This window comes from Eptatretus burgeri, chromosome 17 (genome assembly GCF_056783735.1).
Source record: "Eptatretus burgeri isolate ZD-2024b chromosome 17, Ebu_testis_v1, whole genome shotgun sequence".
NCBI classification, from domain to species: Eukaryota; Metazoa; Chordata; class Myxini; order Myxiniformes; family Myxinidae; genus Eptatretus; species Eptatretus burgeri.
Window position 1 is genome coordinate 32369795 of NC_140977.1, and position 20221 is coordinate 32390015.

The following is a 20221-nucleotide window of genomic DNA, read 5'->3' on the forward strand; positions in this document are numbered from 1 at the left end:
ATAAAAGTAGGGTGCTTGCTGCAAAGTGGGTATCTGACATCATTCCTTGAAGAATAGGCGCAATACCCCTGAGCGTTCACCTGGTAGAATAATGACACTGAATCGGAAGTCAACGTGGGATGGAATCAGCAAAATGTACCAATGAACCAATGTTATAGCAAATACCTATTTTGGGGGACAACCCCCCCCCCATAAACCCCTTTGACCCCAATGTTTTAAAATTGCCTTAACAAACTTTGGTACATCATGGGTGATGAAGGTGGTGGTCAAGTTTCATCGGAATTGTGTGTGTAGTTTCTGAGAAGAAAGCAAATACCTCTTTTAGGGGGAAGCCCCCCCCCCACCCCCTGTCGAGCCTCTTAGACTGCAATTTATTTTAATGTCATGAACAAACTTTGGAACAACACAGGTGATGGAGGTTGTGGTCAAGTTTCATTAGAATTGCATTTGTAGTTTATGAGAAGAAAGCAAATACCTATTTTGGGGGGCAATGCTCCGGAGACACCCTTTGGGCCAGATTTATATATTTATTTATTTTTTTAATGCTATGAACAAATTTTGGTACAAACAAACAGGGTAATGAAGGTTGTGGTAAAGTTTCATCGAAATTCTATGTGTAGTTTCAGAGAAGAAGTTGCAAGTGTTTGTGGACGGATGGACTGATGATGCGCCATCCCATAAGCTCCCCGGAACTAGGTTCCAGGTGAGCTAAAAATCAGAACTCACAGCTGACAAGACTTTCATCTGCAGTCAATGTGTTAAGTACCAATAAAAGGACCGACTCTAGGTAATCAACTTTACTAATAAATGTGTGTGTGTGTGTGTTTGTGTGTCAGTGTGTCTCCTCCATAACTCCAAAATTATGAAACCCAGTAGCCTGAAACTTTGCGCACATACTAAGAAAACGCCAAGGAAGTGCATGAATGAAAATTGGGTGTCTGGATTAATTAAAACACCCCTTTTCAGCACTCTCTTGAACCTCTCGGCCTCACCATCAGCAATGACCTCTCCTGGGCTAACAATATTTCAAAACTGATTTCCAAAGCCAACTGCAGATTTAGCATTGTGCATCATCCAAATCATTCTTCAAAAAAACATCACAACTCTCACCCTACAAGGTGTTTGTCCAGAGCTCAATGGACTAGTGGCTTCCCGTATGGGTTGGGGCTCCAGCATCACATCTCATCCGTCTCATCTGGATTCTGTGTAATCTAAAGCTCTCAACATTTTGGCAAATGACAACTGTGATGTTGTTTGCTCTCACAAAGGCCTATTGCTCTTAAAATGCAGACAGGTCGGTGGCCTGCTTATTTTTTATATCACATCTTATCTGGTGTAGCTCTTTATGCTCTCTCTTCACCCTCTGACCCTTCCTTGGTCCTACAGCATGCACACATTATTCCAGTAATGCCATCCTGGTTAAACTCTCACAATCTGGACCTTCCACACACCTCTATTCTTTTGGCGTTCTTTTTCCTCGTTTCTGGAACTGCCTTCCAGAAGGGTTTCGATCACACTCTTCCATTCTTCAGGCAAGCAGTGCACCACCACTTCATGACAGAAAACATTACATGCCAGATACCCCAACTCTACCGGCAACCATTACTACCCCCATCGTCCCTCCCTATACCAACCCTCTTACTTGCAGGTTACTGTGTCTCCTCCCACCCTTTCCTCTCTTCTCCTCTTTTCCTGTTCATTGAAACAGATGTCCCAGAGCTAAAGCTGACAAATTATATCCTTGCCATGGAAATGTCCCAATATTCTCAATGGGGAATTGCAGGTATGATTCGCAATCGATATGGATTCATTCACACTTTGCATTCGACAATTCAGAAAGGAGGGGGGGTGAGGGGGGTGAGGGGGGGATCACACAACTGAGAAAAGACTGTGTTGCCTTCACTCTTTTGCCCCCAATAAAGAAAACATATCTCAGATGTTAATAACAGTGAGCAAGGCTTGATAATGAACAAGGGGTGGGGATGTGAGCACTGACATTAACACAAATCCCATCCTGTGGACAAACAGCAATTTGTGGGATAAGTAGAAAAATCCACCACAAAACATGTCAAAAGGAAGAGAGGTACGAAAAGGAGCCAAATGGGCAGAGTTCCACACACCTTTGGCATCAACATGAAGAACTCATGAAATTCACAGCACGCACACATGGAATGCTCGGTGGAAAGAATGGGGAGTAATTCAAGTTCATTCACAATCGATCTGCAACATGCAACAATAATTTTATCACAATAATGACAACGATTACCCTGAAAAAAACAAAATCTCCTGATTCATCATGAGATCGGATGGAAACCTCAGGGGAATTTCATCAGATCGAGTGAGTGATTATTGGGAGGATAAAACATCGGGAGAGTTGAAGTCAGTTTGGGATCGATATTCATTGAGAAAGACAGGGAAACATAGGACATTGTTAGATGGGGTTTCAAATCCTATAGACGATGTTGATTTACCCATTCTCTCCTAATATCCTTATCCTGCATGTGATGTATGAAAGACTCTTTCATGAGCCTTGGATCACTGCAAAAAAAAGAGATTCCTACGCAGAGACGACATCCATGGAGGGAGGCTTGTGAAGTCACCGAGGCACTAATATATACAAGGAAAGTTTAGTGAGGAAATCAGGTCGAATCCACAGTCATCAGATAAATATGACTCAGAACATGGGAAGGATGGCTGCCCTTGTGAAAGATATAATGGGATCTTCAATTTAGATAGGACACCCTTCCAAGGAAGGACATTCTCTCCGATGCAACACCTCCTGGTGACACTGAAAAACACATTGGTCTTTACTCAGATTATACAAAAAGAAACAAGAGCATAGCCAGCATCTGAACAAGCATTCTGGTCAATAACACCCCAAGATAATCCCATTGCAGGCCTGACAATTCCTCCCAACTCTTCCTTTGCCTGTTTTAACTCCATCTTGTTTTCTTGCCTCAAACCTTTTATTGCTGTGCAATAGTCAAAACAACTCACAGATGCTGAAATAACCCTGTGACAAGAGTCAAAAAATGTTTGGCAAAAACGAGGTAATGCCAATAAAACACTTTGACAATAACAGGCCAAAAAATATGATTGTGCTCTCTGGACCCTCAGCTACATGGGGACCATGCTCACTAAATGCAAGTTCAATCTAAAGGCAGCCACAGGTAGTAGGATAGTGATCAGCATGATGTAACATTAACGCATGACGTATTAAGGAACAATCAGGGATCGATTGTGAAAAACAGTCAAAGTATCCATTGAGGCCAAATTGCAAGAGACAAATTACTGGCATAAGATGGCTTACAGTGTCGCATGCACGCACATGCACATACACGTATGCATGCGCATGCACATGCGTCCAGCACCTTCTGGAACAATTTATGGAAGAAATAAACAACAGCTTCCTTATCATGAGTAGGAATTATGGTGAAAAGTGCACAAAATACTGATGTGCCTCTTTCTCTCTACTTTAAAATGCAATGACCCACTGTGCAAGTCAAGCTGGTCAAACACTTGGAATATGTCTTTCAATCCAGACTAATCTCACACTCTTCACTATCTCTCTCCGAAAGGACCATCTGGAAAACCCCCCGACCTACTTTCTTAACAATCCTCCATCATACAAAGTCATTCCTTGGCACGCATGAACTCTTATCTACCAACAAGGCCTTCATCCCGAGATTGATGGAATACTGCTCTCTTCTCTGGAATGGCGCCCCTGCCTCACACTGGTTTCAAGAGCCAGCATCTCCAATCAATAGCCTCAGTATTTTCCTCCAATCAAAAGCAAAAAAGCAATAGCTTTCCATACCTCTTCTGACTCCTGATTGGTAGATAACAATCAGTATGTATAGACAATCGAGCAAGTCCGTGTAGTGTGGATATGTGCCACATCTTTCTCTGCCTGACCTCGGGCAAGTGGCAGCAATTTACCAGGTGTGAGTTGATGTACTTCATATTGCAAAATATTCAAACTATAAGCATTATGCCTGGAATAATGTCAATTTCAGGATTGTAAAACAAGTTGATATCATAACATCCTCAGGAAGTTCTTCATAGATAATCATCAGTTAATACCATTTCAAGTCAAAATAACTTCAAAAAAAAATGTTCAAAAAGAGTTGGACCCATATTATTCAGGCAATTTGAGCTCACATAAGTGTGCTACAGTGGCCTACTAGGATAAATTGAACACCCCCAATTGTAATCAAACATCAATTTAAAAATCTTTCCTACAAACTATCAAATTGACTACATTGATTAGCATATTGTAGCATGCCCGTTAGCACCATACACTGCTTGAGCCTGTGATCGATGGGTTTCTCCAGGACTTGCCCAAATCATCCAAATTTTGCCAAATGTGGAGTAAATTTTGTTGCAGCTCTTGGGTATTGTGTGACAGAGGATGGCTTTTATGGAGCTCCCGATCTATATTCCTGGGCGCGTGCAATGGCGTTCATGTCAGGACTGTGTTGCCCAAGGAAAAAGCTGCAGCGTATTCAGTTTCTTCCAGGCAGAGATGGTTCTGGACATATGACATATGGAACCATCTCCTGCAGTGATTGTGTTCTAGACAGCGAAATGTATTGCTGGTACATAAGAAACCAATTTTCAACAGCAATTCATTTCTTGGTTGGCTATGACTTTTCTGTACGTGTGTGTGTGTGTGTGTGTGTGTGTGTGTGTGTGTGTGTGTGTGTGTGTGTGTGTGTGTGTGTGTGTGTTGCTGATTGATGACCAGAGAGTCTCAAACTGATCAAATGGTACTAGCTCTGCCAGGCGGGCAGTGGTTCGGAAGTGAATTCTGGCTAGGTAGTTTGAATGTGGGATAATTGGAGGGGAGAGGGGTTTGAGGTGGTGCAGATAATGCAGAGAAGGAGGTTGGAAGTGTTGTGTGAGACCAGATGTAAAAGAGACAGGGTGTGGAGGGTGGTATGAGGCTACAAGCTGTTGCATGTAGGTGGGGATGGAAGGAATACTAGTGTGGGAATAATAGTATTGGAAGTGATCATCCAGCAGGTGGTCAGAGTGGAAAGATGGGAGGGATGGATAGTTATGGCATGGGTGGTGATACAGAGGGAAATGGTGTGTGTTATGTCGGTAAATGGGCCACAAACGGGAAGGACGAGGGTGGAGAAGCAGGAATTCAGGTACGCAATGGAGAGGATTATGAGAATGGTTGAGCTGGAGGTGATGCTGTGCATTGCTGGGGACTTTAACATGCATGTGTGAGTGGTGAAGCTGGGTGAAGAGGAATGTGTTGATAAATTTGGTTGGGGATATTTATATGGTTTGCCATCCTGATGAGGGAAAAATAAACCTGAAATCCAGATAGGTGGCTCCGTTTCATGTTTAACCAATGATGACCTTAAATCTCTGTCTTTTTGACGCGAGTGGCCAGGCTGAAGCCTCCGGGTTGGAGGTAACACTTTGGTCGGCACATGTACAGGACTCACATCCATATGAGATTTCGTGTGAGCATTTTGCCACACTCCACACATTTTGGCCTACATCTCCACCCAATGGCACTTGCCTTCTGTTTTTTTTTTGGTTTGTATTGGTGGGAACAATTGTCTGGGTGGCAGACAGGCTTTTGTTCTATGCAGATTATGAAGTTTTACCGTGTGAGACATAATCTATGGCTGATGCTCACCATGACAGCCAGAGGAAGCTCGTGGTATTTAAAGGACTCTGGTCATCATTGGTTTGAAATTGGTTCGATATTTATTTGGGGTGCCATCACGATGAGGGAAAATAAGCCTGAAATGAAGTTCGGTGCCTTGGTTTGATGGTTCACCAATAATGGCCTTAACTTTCTGTCTTTTTGACACGAGTGGCCGGGCTGAAGGCGATTTTTTGGTCAGCACGTACACGGGATTCACGTCTGTTTGAGATCAGGTGGGAGTGTTTCATCATGCACCACACATTTTGGCATATGTATATATATTATAGTTATGGTTTTAGAAAACTTATCCCAAGGGGAGAGCATACATGGACATGTAGGTGACTCGCGGATCAGTTATTTCATTAGTCTTTACATCGATAGTCCTTGGTCCCTTGTCAAATTGCTGCTCGCGGTGGCATGCGTTGGCTCGGCTGTATTTGTCCCATGTAATGTCTCCCCCCTCCCCCTCTGTTACTTTCAATCTTTCTTCCTTCACACCATCATTCTGTTCAATCGTTTCGTACTTGGCACAAAGACAACACATGATGGTATACATAAGCATATCATTTTTTTTCTCGAGATAAGATCCAAGATAACCGACTGACGACCATTTTAGTTGTAAAAATAACCAACGTTTAACACGTCCTCAACTATTTCTCGGACATGCATATGCCGATGTTGTTTAAACTTGACACACAGAAAAAGAATGCTGGATTACGTGTGTGCGTCATCTTTTTTTCCCCAAAGATCAGAGCCAAGATGGCCAACTGGTGGCCATTTTGTTACTTAAATGTGTCCACAACCATTTCTCAAACATGCATGGTTCAATTTTGTTCAAACTTGGCACAAGCACAACCAATACACGATGGCATACACGTGTGTGGTGGAGTGTGCGGGCCTATGGGGAAGGGCATGGTGATGATGCATGGTGGGCGTGATGATGGGAGGAGTGGCCGTGGGGATCGGCAAGGGATATGAGGTGTGCACGCCACCTGAGGCGTCGTAGTATGCTGGAGTCGTCCGGCTCGTGCGTGTGCATACGAATAAAGGAGAGCTGCCGGGCAGAGTACGCCCGCGCTCGTACTTGTACAACACAGCCCGGCTCGACTGTCCTTCCGCTCGTGTCTGCCTGCTAAGCATCTTCCATTTCAGTACAGTACAGTTGGCGAACGAGGATCTGCAGATCGGCGTGTGTAAGGGTGGCAAATGACCCGTGCGGTTCCAAGCTACGGAGCCAAAGGTCTCGCCGGCGCGTACATGGCAGAGAGTCGATGCACGGCAAACGTACGCATGCCCGCCTTCGTCGGAATCGACTTCGGCCACGTCGAGTGGGCAACGTTCGTTCGTTTGGTTCATTTTCCTGTTCGTTTTGTCGAGGATACGCGTTTCGGCTCGAACGCGGTGTTGGACGTCGCGCAAGCTCTGGAGAATGTCCGAGGTCTCGATGGTCGGGGCACAGCAGATGGTCTAGGGGTCATCGCGATGGGCCAGGCACGCACGGCCAGGCGCACGGTCTGCGGCGCGGGTCGTGGGCGAGCGTGGCAATGCAATCATTCGGACGGCGGTCTGAGCTCTCGAGGTCGTCTACGGTGTGTGGGCCGAGGGTCATCGCCCATTGTTACGGTCATAGATGGCGGTGTGCGAGGCGATCCTTCCGTCCCGGGTCGAAACCTGCTTGCAATTGATCCGGAGATGACAAGATCAGTGGCAGGGGGGTGGGAAGTGAGCGAGGCACGGATCGGGTGTCGAATTGAGTCCACTCGTGCTGGCCGCGCATCGCATTCGGCTGTGCCGTGCGGATTCACGTCGGAGGAGCGTCCGGCACGGTTCAGAGATCGTTTTATTTCTGGTCTGCGAGCAGCCATCCTACGGTTGACCGACATCACATTTGACTCGGCGGTCGCGACTGCTTCATCTGTCGAGCAGACACTCACGGATGTCCGTGCCATTGCTGGCCAAGATGTAATGAGTAGCTCCAGCTGGAGCATGGCGGCTAATCCCGAGGGCCACGCGGTGACCGCGCAAGTGCCGCAGGGTGCTCGCGCGCCTAGCAGTGCGGGACGAGGGCACGCACCGCAGCACGGTCGCACCGGGAGCGAAGGGGCACCGCAGCACGGTCGCACCGGGAGCGAAGGGGCACCGCAGCAGGACCCCAGTGACCTGGAGATCAGCCTGCAGCCGGGGCATGATGATGCCGGCGAGCCGGAGCAGGAGCCGGACCCGGCGAGCCGGACTCTTTTGGGTCGGAATGGGTTCCGGTTCGTGCCTCCAGATGTGCCAGTGCTCTCTTCGAGACCTTCGTCGAGTACCGAGGGCGAGGATCTGGCGGCGGGGGCCGCGTCGATGCAGCGGGAGCCACCGTTCGTTGCTGCCTGCGACGGTGATGTGCGCTCCAGGAGCGGCGAGAGCAATATCAGCTCTCGCGATGAGTTCCCGCGCTTCGTTCGCGATGAGTTAACACGCTTCGGCAGGGTTCGTGAGGCAATGCGCATCGGTGTTGTTCAGGCAGCTTCAACAGGTGGCGGTGAGCCCGTGGCGTTAAAGGGAGTCGCGAGTCGCAACATCAAGTCGGCAACCAAGAAACGGACTCGTGATGTGGGTTGTGGGTTGTTGTTCAGGGCATATATGTTTTTCCTTGCTCTAGTGATGCAGTTTAACGTTGTTGAAATAAATGCCAGCAGTTCTCATGTGAAAGTGGATTTGGCGGGGATCAGTCAATGGAGTTGGTGTTATGATCAATGTGATGTGGGGGCGAATAAAGAAGGTTTGTTGGCCTCCAGTTGCTCCAGGCCGCAGGTACTTGCTTTGTCATGTGCTGGGATTTTATCAAAAAAGCGCGCTGTACGGAAAAATGAGTTTGCAATACTTCGAATAATGTTCGTAGTGATTTATAACGAGCCTATGATTGCAGTGTGGGTTAAATGGAGTTGCTCCCGTCTAGCTGCCGTGTGGGTCTCGGAGATCGACTCGGAACCAAGACTGGTGCCCTGGTCGGCGTTACCCCCACCTCTGATTGCGAGCGCAACTCTCTGTGTTCGCTCAAGGCCGTTGGGACGGGCGTTGGCGTCTCAATTGATTGTGGTACGTGAGTTGTTTTGGCGCATTAGATGCATGCAGCCAGCGGCGCTGTTCAGCGCCCCCAGCCAAGGTCGATCAGGGCTGGCGCCAAGGCTTCCAGATAGCGGGCTGCCGGCCTCGGGATGTTTGTCTACGTCGGGTCTGCCTGGGGGGAGTGGGCCAGAGGCGTTTGATGGGGCCGGGGGAGGTTGGCTCGAAAGGTCGTCACGACCTCGGGGAGGGGCATGTCAGCATGGGCCGCCTGGGGGCGTTTTTGCTGCGTAGTGCTGCTGTGCTTCTCATTTGCTGCTTCATATCGGTAACACGGTCAGAGTGGGGGGGGGGGTCAGAGTGGGGGCAAAGACCTCCGTCTTTGGAACCTGGCCTTTACTGCTCCACGCGCTCGCATCGACACATTATATGATGTGGTGTGCTATTATACTTCGCTATTTTCATTTTATTTCCATGATTATTCTACGAAGTCCTTCGTGTTCTGTATGCTTCTTATAATGGTACTCATTTAATAATCATAGTTTTAGGGGGGAGGAGTGTGGTGGAGTCTGCGGGCCTATGGGGAAGGGTATGGTGATGATGCATGGTGGGCGTGATGATGGGAGGAGTGGCCGTGGGGGTCGGCAAGGGATATGAGGTGTGCACGCCGCCTGAGGCGTCGTAGTATGCTGGAGTCGTCCGGCTCGTGCGTGTGCATACGAATAAAGGAGAGCTGCCGGGCAGAGTACGCCCGTGCTCGTACTTGTACAACACAGCCCGGCTCGACTGTCCTTCCGCTCGTGTCTGCCTGCTAAGCATCTTACATTTCAGTACAGTACACTTCTCACTTTATTTTGTGATTTGATCAAAGATGGCCGGCTGGCGGCCATTTTAGTTTTACATAAATGTGGGCTCGCCCTTTAACTCCATGCAGCAAAATTACTAAAATAATGGTGGCTATGACATTTTATGTCCTTTGACTTGTTCATTGGGTCTTCATGTCAGGATTTTCACTCATGTGCTGTCTCGTTCCTTTTTAAAATCGTTTATTTATTCCTCAAACTTGCTTGCATGTCAGTCCTTGCCATTCTCTCCTGTGCAAGCCATTTCAGTTCAAGTGATAATCCCTGGGGGGTTAAATAGGGATACTTATAAACTGATAATGAATGTGTTTAGACAAGCTCATTAAATCATAAAGTTTTGTGACATTAAATGTTTTGTGACAAATTCAGCCTGAAGCCAACCATCTTTGAGGCAAATGACGTCGGCATGTGCCATTCTTGTTCATTGTCACTTACGGTTTTGAGTGGGTGCTGTCTATGTGACAATACATACATACATATTGGTTTCCCTTCAACTACCTAGTCGATTTTTTAGTGCAAAAGCTGCTGCCCAACACTCCAGAGTGCCGGCGATAACTTGACGACTCTCCATGAGAGACTCAATGGCATCACCAACTTCCATCAACTAATGAATGCAGCATACAGGACACCGATACACACTGATGCATTGCCCAATCTGCAAAACCAGAGGGTGACAATTTATAGCTGGGCTGAGATTCAAACCCAGGTGAGTATATATTTGAAAGAAAACTGCAACTTGCCCAGACATTGCAAAAGTAATATTTAGTTTCCCCCTCAATGTTTCATTCTAACAGTCAAAGGACAATTATTTTCTCATCCTGAAAGGCTCATGCCAGAGCTAACATACAAATTACATGCAGCACAAGGCTAATATAAGACATCATTGTACTTTTACATGTATTCCAAGGACAACAGTGTGAAATGAGCAAATTAATATCATATAAGGAATTTGATTCTGTGAACCCAGGATCATGAGTCAGGCATTTGGATGCGAATCATGGCCATGATGTCAGGTCAGGTTCGATCTGTGACCTGCTACAGGTACCATGTAAACCTGTACTAACCTGTTCCATGGTCGGGTTGTCGGCGACTAAACCGTCTCCCCCACCAGGTTTTCTGGTGAGGAGGGTGTTTGGATATGGACACCCAGCAGGATTAAAAACAAAACCTGTCAAAGGGCGGAGGAGCTCCTTGTGAGCCAACGGCCATCCATATCTAGTGCCCAACTGTGTCTGCGGACGTCCTCCTGCAGTTGGGTCACTTCTTATTAGGAGGTTGGTGGCAGGATTTGCACTCCGGCCACCGTAAAACCTTTCATTCCGCAAAACGCAAAAACGCAAAAAAATCTGAAAACCCACTCCGTGGGAGTACCTCCTGTGCAGCTTCCCTTCGCAGGGCAGCTCACCGGATGACGGGATTGGGGCAAAGCCTTCGGGACCCCCAATCTTTGATAGGAGGGAAACCACGGGGTAACATCCCTGGGTCAGATTGCGGGAGAGTGTGTCGGAGTGGTGCTGAGGTGTCGTCCACCAGACGGCGGTCTCCTTGGGCTAACCTGAGGCGGTCCCTTCGGGTGGGTGCCTGGAATGTCCTATCCCTAAGAGAGGATGATCACCTGTCTGTTATCATCTGAGCTCAAGCGTTTGGACATCGGAATTGCAGCTCTCTCTGAGGTTTGGAGACCGGATTGCGGCGAGATAATGGTGGGTGGTTACACCTACTATTGGTCTGGTCGCTCTGATGGTTACCATACCCAAGGAGTTGCTGTAGCTGTGTCCAATAAGCTGACCCCAATGATAATTGAGGTAACACCGGTCAACGAGCGTATTGTGAGATTAAGGATTCGTCACTCCTTAGGTGTCATTTCCCTGGTCTCTGTTTATGCTCCGACTGAGGCGAGTGATCTCACCGTGAAGGATTCATTCTACCCCACACTCGAGTCTGTGGTTGATCAGTGCCCCAGACGATATACACTTCTAGTCTTGGGGGATTTCAATGCATCGACTGGAACTGATAGGGATGGTTATGAGGTGTGTGTTGGTCCCCATGGGTCAGGAACTATGAACCAGAATAGCACTAAGTTCCTTGACTTTGCAAGAAGTCATGGACTTAGGGTGGCTGGTTCATGGTTTCAGCGCCGACAAGCTCATCGTTGGACTTGGTATTCCAACGCTGGCGGTGTGGCAAAGGAGATTGACCATGTCCTCATTGACGGTCGTTGGAGGATGATCCAGAACTGCAGGGTCTACCGGAGTGCTCAGTTCCTCAATACTGACCACAGGCTTGTTGTAGCAACTCTAAAGCTGCACCTTAAATCCTGGAGAATGGTACCATCCCAGCCGAGGCTGGATGTTGCCAAGCTCAGGAATGAGAGAGTAGCTGAGGAGTTTGCGAACAGGCTGAGTGGACACTTGGGGAGTCTGGGTGCTTTGGGGGGTCCTGAAGAGTTGTGGAGCGCCTTCAAGACCACCATCCTTGATGTTGCCGGTGGATGCCTTGGAGCTCACCGCAGGGCAAAGAAGAATTTTGTCTCTCAAGGGACACTGGATACCATTGACCAGAGTCGCAGAGCCAGGCTGAATGGCAGAGCTGAGCTGTTCAGGGAGCTGAGGCGTAAAACTGTACATGCACTGAGGGTGGACAAGGAGGCCTATGTGCGAGGAATCTGTGAGGGGGTAGAGCATCACCTGTGGACAGGTGATTCTCGTCCCGCTTACAGGGGAATTCGCGCATTACGTTCATCCAAGCCCATCCCTCGGAGCACTACAGTTCGAGCAGAGAGTGGTAGGCTCTTGACAGAGGAGTCTGAAGTGAAGGCCCGCTGGGCCGGTTACTTTGAGCGGTTGTACCAGGCTGATCCCCCAACTGTCGAGTTGGACGTCAAGGGTGTTTCAATCCCTGTTGCTGACCCTCAAATCAACTGTGGTCCACCTACGCTTGTGGAAACACGGGCTGCGGTGAACCAGTTGAAACGGGGCAAAGCTCCAGGGATTTGTGGCATCCATGCTGAACTTCTCAAGGCTGGTGGAAATGCTGCACTCGTGTCGTTGCATGCAGTTTTGTGCTCTGCCTGGAACACAGGCATCATCCCAACTGACTGGAAGAGGGGCCTTGTTGTCCCTCTCTGGAAAGGGAAGGGTGATCGCCAAGACTGCAACAACTACCGAGGGGTGACGCTGCTCTCAGTGCCGGGCAAGGTCTTTGCTCGGATAATTCTCGATAGGGTTCGCCATCATCTGCTTGAGCACCAGCGTCCAGAGCAGTCAGGCTTTACACCAAAGAGGAAAACGATTGACCGTATCCTTGCACTTCGTGTCCTCACTGAACGCAGACGAGAGTTTCGGCAGGGGCTGCTTGCAGCCTATGTTGATCTCTGGAAAGCATTCGATTCAGTGAATCGGGATGTCCTCTGGAGGATTCTTGGTCTTCGTGGGGTGCCACCAAAACTGATCGATCTGATGTCTGAAGTATACTCTGGTACTGAGAGTGCTGTGAAGTGTGGTGGTACCATCTCTGACTTATTTCCAGTTGTTACTGGAGTTTGTCAGGGATGTGTACTTGCCCCCACACTTTTCAGCACTTGTATGGACTGGATTCTAGGGAGGATGTCGGAGAGATCAAGTTGCGGTGCGTCATTTTGGAATGTCAAGATCTCGGACCTTGACTTTGCAGATGATGCAGTCATCTTTGCGGAGACTTTAGACATCCTCTTGGGGGCCCTCGAGGTGCTGAATGAGGAGTCGGAGCCGTTGGGATTACGGGTTTCTTGGGTCAAAACTAAGATCCAGGCTTTCGGTGACATCTTGGATGCTGCTGTCCTGTCTGTGTCTGTTTGTGGTGAGGATGTTGAGATCGTGGAGGGATTCACTTACCTTGGCAGTGATATTCATGTCTCTGCTGGCTGCGAGTCAGAGGTCAATAGACGTCTGGGTCGGGCCTGGGGAGTCATGGATTCACTGGATCATGGGTGTGGCGCTGCCGGTACCTGTGCGGGAGGACGAAAGTCCGAGTCTTCAGGTCCTTGGTACTTCCAGTCTTGCTCTATGGGTGCGAGACTTGGACTCTGACCAAGGATCTGAGACGGAGACTTAATTCCTTTGGTACCAGGTCTCTTCGGAGAATCCTTGGCTATCGCTGGTCGGATTTTGTGTCCAACGAGCGGTTGCTGAGAGAGACTCGGATGAGATTTGTTACCTGCATAGTCTGTGAGCGTCAGTTGCGGCTGTATGGACATGTGGCTCGTTTTCCTGACTCTGATCCTGCTCACCAGATTCTCTCAGCGAGGGAGTCTCATGAGTGGAGGAGGCCAGTGGGTCGACCACGTGCCTCATGGTTGCAACAGGTTGACCATCATCTCAAGGAGATGGGGATGGGCCTGGCATCTGCCTGGGGGATGGCCAGACGGAGGCCCCTGGAGTACCGGCGGAAAGTGGATGCAGCGACGTGCTGTTCTGGCACATGCTCCCATACCTGACCTGACATGGCCACCCCGAATATTGCCCAAATATTCCATGTTAATTTGTTCAATGAAGTGACTTACAACAGGCTCTACAAGGTCAAGTCAGATCAGGTATGGGAGAATGCCCAAGAGCAGCATGTCGCTGCGTCCACTTTCCACTCCAGGACCACCGTCTGGCCATCCCCCAGGCAGATGCCTGGCCCATCCCCATCTGCTTGAGATGTTGAACAACCTGCTGCAACCACGAGGCACGTAGTCGGCCCATTGGCCTTATCCACTCATGAGGCTCCCTTGCTGAGAGAATATGGTGAGCAGGATCATCGTCAGAAAAACGAGCCACATGTATAAACAGCAGCAGCTGAAGCTCACGGACTATGCAGCAAACAAATATCATTGGAGTCTCTCTCAGCAACCAGTCATTGGACACAAAGTCTGACCAGCGAGAGCCAAGGATTCTCTGAAGAGAATCCGTAATTAAGTCTCTGTCTCAGATCCCTGGTCAGAGTCCAAGTCTCACATCTGTAGAGCAATACTGAAAGCACCAAGGACCTGAAGACTAAGACTTTCATCATACTGCACAGGTACCGACAGTGCCACACCCCATGATCCAGTGAATCCATGACTCCCCAGGCCCGACTTAAATGTCTATTGACCTCTGACTCACAGCCAGCAGAGACATGAATATCACTGCCAAGGTAAGTGAATCTCTCCACGACCTCAATATCCTCACCACAAACAGGCACAGACAGGACAGCAGCATCCAAGATGTCATTGAAAGCCTGGATCTTAGTTTTGACCCAGGAAACCCGTAATCCCAGTGGCTCCAACTCCTCATTCAGCACCGCGAGGGCCCCCAAAGAAGATATCCAGAATCTCCGCAAAGATGACTGCATTATCTGCGAAATCAAGGTCAGAGATCTTGACATTCCCAAATAATGCATTGCAGCTTGTTCTCTCTGAGATCCTCCCCAGAATCCAGTCCATACAAGCAGTAAAAAGTGTGTGGGCCAGTACACACCACTGACGAACTCCAGCAACAACTGGAAATAAGTCAGAGATGGTATCACCACATGTCACAGCACTCTCAGTACCAGAGTACAACATTAGATTGATCAGTTTTGGTGGTACCCCACAAACACCAAGAATCCTCCAGAGGGCATTCCATTTCACTGAATCAAAAGCTTTGCAGAGATCAACGTAGGCTGCAAGCAGCCCCTGCAGAAACTCTCGTCTGCATTCGGTGAGGACACGAAAGGCAAGGATACGGTCAATCGTTGAGCTCTTTGGTGTAAAGCCTGACTGCTCTGGGTGCTGGTGCTCAAGCAGATGGTGGCGAACCCTATCAAGAATTATCCGAGCGAAGACCTTGCCCGGCACAGAGAGCAGCATCACTTCACGGTAGTTGTTACAGTCCAGGCGATTACCCTTCCCTTTCCAGAGAGGGACAACAAGGCCCCTTTTCTAGTCCATTGGGATGATGCCTGTGTTCCCAGCAGAGCACAGAACTGCATGCAACCACGTGAGTACAGCATTTCCACCAGCTTTGAGAGGTTCAGCAAGGATGCCACAGATCCCAGGAGCTTTGCCCCATCTAAACCGGTTCACCGCAGCCTGTGTTTCCACAAACGAAATTGGATCACAGTTGATTGGATGGTCAGCAATAGAGATAGTGACACCTCTGACATCGAACTCAACAGCTGGTGGATCAGCCTGGAACAGCCACTCAAAGTAACCGGCCCAGCAGGCCTTCCCTTCGGACTCCTCTATCAAGACCCAACTTCCCTCCGCTCCAACTGCAGTGCACCGAGGGATGGGCTGGGAGGAATGCAATGCGTGAGTTCCCCTGTAAGCAGGATGAGAATTACTTGACCACAGGTGATGCTATACCCCCTCACAAATTCCTCGCACATCGACCTCCTTGTCCACCCTCAGTGCCCGTACAGTTTTATGCCTCAACTCCATGAACAGCTCAACTCTGCCATTAAGCCAGGCCCTGTGACTCTGGTTAATGGTATCCAGTGTCCCTTGAGAGACAAAATTATTCTTCACCCTTCGGTGAGTTCTAAGAATCCACCGGCAACATCAAGGATGGTGGTCTTAAAGGCACTCCACAACTCTTCAAGATTCCCCAAAGTACCCAGACCACGAGTATCCCCACTCAGCCTGTTTGCAAACTCTTCAGCCACCCTCTCATCCTTGAGCTTGCCAACATCCAGCCTCGACTGGGATGGTACCATTCTACAGGATTTAAGGTGCAACTTCAGAGTTGCTACAACAATCCAATGGTCGGTATTGAGGAACTGAGCACTCCGGTAGACTCTGCAGTTCTGGATCGTCCTCCAGCGACCATCAACGAACTCATGGTCAATCTCTTTTGTCAAACCACCAGCGTTGGAATACCAAGTCCAGTGATGAGTCTGTGGGCGATGAAATCATGAACCAGCCACCTAAGTCCATGACTTCTGGCAAACTCAAGGAACTTTGTGCTGTTCTGGTTCACAGTTCTAGACCCATGGGGACCAACAAATGTCTCATAAATGTTCTTATCAGTTCCAGTTTATGAATTGAAATCCCCCGATACTAGATGAGTATCTCACCTGAGGCACTGATCAACCACAGACTCGAGCTTGGCATAGAATGGTTCCTTCATGGTGAGATTACTCACCTCAGTCGCAACATATACAGAGACCAGGGAAATGACACCCAATAAGTGATGTTACCTCAATTATCATTGGAGTCAGCTTATTGGACAAAGCGACAGCAAGTCCTTGGGCATGGTAACTATCAGAGCGAGCAGACCAATTGTAGGTGTAACCACCCCCCATTATCTCTCCACTATCCGGTCTCCAAACCTCAGGGAGTTCTGTAATACCGATGTCCAAATGCTTGAGCTCAGATGATAAGAGACAGGTATCATCCTGTCTTCACGATAGAACATTCCAGCTACCACCCAAAAGGGACCGCCTCAGGTTAACCCAAGGAAACAGCCATCTGGAGGACGACACCTGATTACCACCCCAACACACACGACCACAATCTGACCCAGGAAGGGTTACCCTGTGGTTTTCCTCCTATCATCAAAGAGTGGGGGTCCCAAAGGCTTTGTCCCAAACCCATCATCTGGTGAGCTGCGCTGTGAAGGGCAGCTGGCACAGGAGTTACTCCAATGGAGTGGGTTTTCAGTTTTGCAGAGTGAAGGGTTTTACGGTGGCTGGAGTGCAAATCCTGCCACCAACCTTCTAAAAAAAAAGAGTAACCAAACTGCAGGAGGATGTCCGCAGACACAGTTGGGCACTGGAAATGGATGGCTGTTGGCTCACAAGGAGCTCCTCCACCCTTTGACAGGTTTTGTTTTTAATCCTGCTGGGTGTCCATATCCATATACCCTCCTCACCAGGAAACCTGGTAGGGAGACGGTTTTGTCACCGACAACCCGACCATGAGACAGGTTATTACAGGTTTACATGATACCTGTAGCAAGTCACATTTCTAATCTGGCTCCACAACTGAACCAGAAAAGAGAAGTTTAAATCAAAAACACAATACAAGTTCACTCAGGGGTGGATGATGAAGTCCTTCCTGCAAGAGAAAATATTTTTGTTTAAAAACGATTTATGCTTTTCACCAGAGGAAGCTTTGCCAACACAGATGGGAAATTGGAACCTGTACAGATCAAAGGTAAGCAAGTCTCTTCTGAACAAAATGGTTTGGTGAGGATTCAGGGAAGTTTGAGAGGACTTCTAAAAAGCAGCACTCTATACACCTTTGCACCAGGGAGCAAAATAATAGAGGTGGCATGCCTGTCCATGATATTGTACTAATAACGTCAACAAACGTGTCACATTGCTGGAGCAGAGAAGTTTGCCATCATTGGGGTGCCATGGCCTTCCTCTCAATGTGGTCCATTGAGTAGTTTTCTTGATGTCTGGGAAAACTGAAGCCCCACAGAGAGATGAAAACCCGACTAGTGTATGGAGAAAACAGGCCCAGTATGGTGTCTTCCTTGGAAAATGACATGTGGAATAACTTCAACTGGTCGGCACATTTAAAATTATGGAATCTCCTTTAATGCAATGAAGACAGATTCAAGGTCCTCTCTCACTAAATAAAACCATATGGAATAGCTTCAATTGGTGGGCACATTTAAAAATTCTAGAATCTCCTTTAATACAATGACGACAGATTCAAAGTCGTCTCTAACCAAATAAAAACTTCCTCTTCATTGCTGCTGCTGCAAGACATAGCAGCCAGTTGGCAAGGTGTATGCAATGACTTGCCAATGCAATTAATCTCACACATCTACAAACACCAGGTGAAAATTCATATGTGTGCATCTTGGAAGGTCTGCTTGAAGCTTTCTGCTTTTTTTGCCTGGTTCTTGGACATGCCACCTGTCCTAATGCTTGTACCATGTCGAGGCAGTGCCCCACCTTCAGCCAAGGTGCAGTCAGGATTGCTTGGAATGTGCACCCAACAAGTGCCGGTCATTGCTTTCGCTCTTCAGCCCTCCCTTGGTCTGGCTGGCAGCCAGACAGCATCCTCTACACTCCCCCTCCCCCCACCCACCATCACCACCTTGTTCAAGCTGAATGCCTCACTCCCTCATCTCCTGGTATGTAGCATCTTTCCTAGTCACCAAGTAGAGCAAAAACAATCACCTTTCCCTCCTCACCAACCCTCAGTACCACAGAAATCCAAAATGAGAGACCAGCCTGCTGGCAGGTGTCCAGGCTCAGTGTCAGTGAAGCCAGAAGCCAAGCCCCCCCCTTTCACCAGATGCAAAACTTCAGCTCCTTAAACGGCTCTGGCTTCCATGAGAAGCAAGCACATGGCCTAGCAAGAGGGAATCCAAGAACCAGATTCTTTTCCTTTTGGAACTTTGCACATCAAATGCCCCTTACTCCCTATCACATTAAACATCGCATCGGATAAAATGCCCCAAAAAGGTCTCTGATGGATCGCTTTACCATATATAATACAGCAAGCCAACATACTCGGCCAGCATATTGTTCTATGTGAGAATCATTTTGACAGCCAAGAAGAACAAGACTTTCAAGCTCATAAAACATGTCTGTTTGGTCTGAAGCTCTGTTTCACCGACATGCATGTTATATGTGAGGAGGACTTCACAAAGGGTGCTGCAGGAGGACATGGCAAATTATTTGGACCTTTTACAGATACAGGTGGATTTGTCCAGTCAGGTAAACTATATTTCAGGTAAACACAACTTAAATTAAATTTCACTTAAATTTTGAACTTAAATTTCAAAAATTGAGAAAGACTTGGTCTGATGATTAATGCAAACTGTTGCATTCCGTAGAAACGATTCTGCGATCAGCCATAATGCATTGCCTCTGTAGGTCTACGATCGGATATTATGTGGACAGTGCAAAGTGTTAACGAAAACATATACTTTCACAACGTGAAGGAATTTCGTTGACAGAAGATATTGTTTTGTAAAAGCATCATCTATATAATAAACATGTGGGGTTTTAGAGCAGGTTCCACAAACGAGATACTAAAAATAATCAATGAAGCACTGGTTTCATTACATTTTTCAATAGATGAATGTATTTTTATTTGGAGAAATAGAAACGTCGATCCAATTTTGGACTATTGTAAGGATTCTGGTTGTACAACCTTTTGAACACCCCAGGTAGCAATTCATGCTGTTAAATGATGCGATAAGTGTTGATTGTTGCACTGAAAAATGCAATGGAAAACCCAGACAGACAGAGAAACAATCAATGCCGTATCTTTCCAATACTAATTCACATTCCACAATTGGAACTATCGGTTTCAAATCTTGTGCCCTGGTCTTGGCCAATTGCTATCTTTAGTGCAACAACATTACAATCCCACGATACAATATCCGACAAGTGTCATGCTCAGGGTCCATTTGCAATAATTTACCAAAGATCCAACGGTTGTGCTTTAAGGCATTCACATCATTCCTACGGATGCTCATACGGTGGATTACAGGGTTGAGTAGTTATGAGGCCCGTGCGAGGACAAGACTCTTTCTATACCTGTAGCCTCTGGGCAGTTCCCGACCACTGATGGTCTCATTTCACCATGTCCAACACACCTGTTTCCAATTGGCTTGGCATAAAACAGGCGCAGTGGCTGACGGAGTACACTTATCATCAAAGCTGTAGCAAGGTCCTTTGAAATGCAGGC

The 20221-nt window shown here is 47.8% G+C and overlaps 1 protein-coding gene across 4 annotated transcripts in view; it reads right to left on the bottom strand.

Annotated features, from left to right (window-relative positions):
- The window catches only part of GLIS2 (GLIS family zinc finger 2), a 141438-nt gene that overhangs the window by 69827 nt on the left and 51390 nt on the right, over positions 1 to 20221 (bottom strand). The window contains exon 2 of one of the 4 annotated variants that reach the window (XM_085861363.1): positions 2121 to 2220. The exons of the other annotated variants lie outside the window; for them this stretch is intronic. The gene's annotated coding sequence lies outside the window, so the exon portion shown is untranslated. The remainder of the gene's footprint in view (positions 1 to 2120; positions 2221 to 20221) is intronic. 4 annotated transcript variants of the gene reach the window in all.